This window comes from Lepidochelys olivacea (assembly GCF_965140295.1).
Source record: "Lepidochelys olivacea isolate rLepOli2 genome assembly, chromosome: 8".
NCBI lineage: Eukaryota > Metazoa > Chordata > Testudines > Cheloniidae > Lepidochelys > Lepidochelys olivacea.
Genome location: NC_140418.1, coordinates 35488911 through 35492546, shown reverse-complemented (window position 1 = coordinate 35492546; position 3636 = coordinate 35488911).

Below are 3636 nucleotides of genomic sequence, written 5' to 3'. Positions count from 1 at the left end.
TTGAAAACTTGGCCCTTGGCCTTTTTCTTCTAAGTGATCAGTTCATTGGCCCCAATTGCTGCTGCTGTTGACTATTGTTTGTCATTTGGGAACATTTGTTATTTGCTAACCTTAGCTGCCCCAGCATTGCTTTTGTATGAGAACCACTCCACAGATGTAAAACATCCCTTCCCCCATTCTTTCTGCCCTTACCCCTGGTGTTGGTCAGTTAACGCTCCCCTTGACAAGGACCATCAGACTAGTGTTTTCATGTAATCCAGCATTTCCTAGACTTTAGCAAGTTGAAACCCCTCCCCTCAACAAAATGAAAACAATTATGACCTCCCCTCCCCTGCAGCCCCACCATGTGTTGCTAAAGGCCTTTCTGAAATGAGCTGTCAATCAGAGTAGATAGTGTAGATCTTCATAATATACTACTTCTCTTTCCCTTCTGCTTCGATTGGCAGTGAAATAGTTAATGTTGGCACTTAAAATACTATCAATGGCATCTGAGCTAGCACCTATTGAAATGAATGGAGCAGTTCACACTATGAAGCTATTGTTTCAGATTCTCTGAAAACTCAGGCAGCTGGTACTGCATTCATTACACTCAGCTCATTAACTATTAGCAACTTCAAGCCCACATCTTCAACACTGTCAAGACCCCTAACTGCCATTGATTTCAATGGGAGTTAGGCACCTTTGAGGATCTGGGCCTTACTTTCTTTAAGTGAAAGTTTAGATTTAGAACTATTCAGAGGTCTGCGCAGGCTGCATCAGCCAGGCAGTTGTCCTCTCCCTCTCCTCCTGGGATGTGGGGATACCACACACTTTGGAATATGCTGATTTATTCTATTCAAAGATTGTGGTGCTATTTGAACTTTTAAAACCCCATGGCCTCTGTTGACTTCTTCTCTGGGACTTGCTTTAGTTCTAGCGATTGTTTGTCTGTGATATGTGATGTCAGTCGATACTCACGGGCATACAGTGCTTTATTTCCTGTTCACGACCTGGGGCTTTTGTATAAAGCAGGTTTTATAAAGCTCCTCAAGGTAATAGGAAGGCACTTCTCTATTGAAATATTAGTCAGAGCCAAGATTTTCTAAAATAGGAGCCTAACTCAGTGTTACCATCTCTTGTGATATTATCGCAAGTCTCAGGATACTTACTTGATAGTTGGCTTTCAAAGTCCTACCTCCTGGAGTCATGTGAATATGTGAGAATCTCACTTTCGTTAAAAACAGGACGTTTCTAGTCCTCCCGGTGTGGAGAAAACCTTCAAAACATGACCTGTATGTATTGCAAAGGCTCAAAACCCCGAGTAAAAAGAACCCAAGATGTATTGTTTTTAAAATCCTCCTGATGTTTAAGCCAATCTCCTGATCATAGGGGGCCTGACTCATGGTTTTTGAGTGCCTGGGGTTGGCAATACTGCTAATTTTAGGCATACAGGTCCATATTTTAGCCTTGATCCCACAAACACTTACTCACAGGCTTAGTTTAACCTGAGTGACCACTCCCACAGTCAAGCTAAGTAGGAATGAATCTGCAGGATCGGGGCTGCAGATTCAGGAGCCTCACATTTACCACCAGTTATTGAAAATCTTGGCCTCAATCTCAGTGGTTCTCAACCTTTCCAGATGACTGTACCCCTTTCAGGAGTCTGATTTGTCTTGCGTACCCAAAGTTTCACCTCACTTAAAAACTACTTGCTTACAAAATCAGACATAAAAATACAAAAGTGTGACAGCACACTATTACTGAAAAATTGCTGGCTTTCTCATTTTTACCATATAATTATAAAACAAATGAATTTAAATATAAATATTGTGCTTACATGTCAGTGTATAGCAGGGGTGGGCAAACTTTTTGGCCTGAGGGCCACATCGGGTTTCCAAAATTGTATGGAGGGCCAGTTAGGGGAGGCTGTGTTTCCCCAAACAGCCAGGCGTGGCCCGGCCCCCGCCTCCTATCCGACCTCCCACACACGCTTCTCGCCTCCTGATGGCTCCCCCGGGACTCCTACCCCATCCACCACCTCCTGCTCCCTGTCCCCTGACCACCCCCGGACCTCCCACCACTGACTTCCCCCACCACCCCATCCAACCCCCCCTCATTCCTGACTTGCCCCCCGGGACCCCTGTCCCATCCAACCCCCAGAGCACCGGGTCAGGCTGCAGCTCTGCAACTGCGCTGCCCGGCCGCCCAGAGCGTTGCGCCGGCGGGGCAGAGCGCTGAGGCTGCGGGAGAGGGGGAATAGCAGGGGAGGGGCCAGGGGTGAGCCTTCTGGGCCAAGAGCTCAGGGGCTGGGGAGGAGGGTCCCGCAGGCCGGATGTGACCCACAGGCTGTAGTTTGCCCACCTCTGGTGTATAGTATATAAAGCAGTATAAACAAGTCATTGTCTGTACGAAATTTTAGTTTGTACTGACTTTGCTAGTGCTTTTTATGTAGCAAGCTGTAAAACTAGGCAAATATCTAGATGAGTTGATGTACCCTTGGAAGACCTCGGCATGCCCCCAGGGGTACGTGTACCCTTGATTGAGAACCACTGCCTATCTTTTATTTTTGAACTATGAATTCTATTTGCTGCCTGCGGGCCTGACCCAAGCCCAGTGAAGACACCCAGGGACTTCATTGGACTTTGACTTTTGATTATTTCCCTCGTATATGATGCATTAGTGACTTTAATGATTAACGTTGGGACTTTCAAAGCTGTATAAGGTAATTAAGCCGCACTGAAATATTCAAGTACTATTTATTCCAGTATGTTTGGGGAGGCTATTTTGTGTGCATTGGAATTCCCCAACCTTTACAGCTTCTAATTTGCTGAGCTGTAGCCACAGCAACATGTGGCTGGGGGGGGCGCGGGGGGGCGCCGGTGGCTGGGCACCTATACATGTGACACCATTTTCCTATAAATGCTCCTCATTGTCAGTGCATTATCTGCCAGATGTTAAACTCCTCCCAAGCAAACTGCTGACCTCCACAAGTTCCAGCCCTGTTTGACTTCCTTTTTTTTTTTTTTTAAATCAGGGTACAGCCCCATGGCTGATGAAAGGGCTGAGATGCAGGCTCTTCTAGGAATGGCCAGTATCAGTTTATATCAGAGACACCTGCAGCTTCCCACTCAGCTTTGCAAAGAACCCAGTCCCTGTGCTGCAGATTGCCTGTGTGACCACAGAACACAAGAGCACTCAGCCTGGGCGGAGGATTGTAAGCAGGGCCGGGTCCAGGATTTTTGCTGCTGTAAGCAAAAAAATTTTGGGCCACCCCCGCTTTTTCTTCATGCCTCTGGCTCTGCCCCAACCCCGCCCCTTCCCAACCCCTTCCCGAAATCCCCAGCCCTGCCTCCCTCCCAGGGCGTGCCGCATTCGCCCCCCCCCATTACTTCCTGTGGCTCCCCCCCTGCAACCCGCCACCCTAGCTCACCTCCCCTCCACCTGCTCCCCTGAACATGCTGGCTCTCGGCTTCTCCCCCTCCCTCTCAGGCAAGGGAGAGGCAGTGCGTTCAGGGGAGCAGGCGGAGCTGAGGTGAGCGAGGGTTGGGGGGGAGCGTAGGAAGTAACGGGGGCGGGTAGAGGAATTGCTCCCTGCTCCAGCTCACCACCGCCGCTCGGCTTCTCCTCCCTCCCTCCCTCCCAGGCTTGCCACGCCAA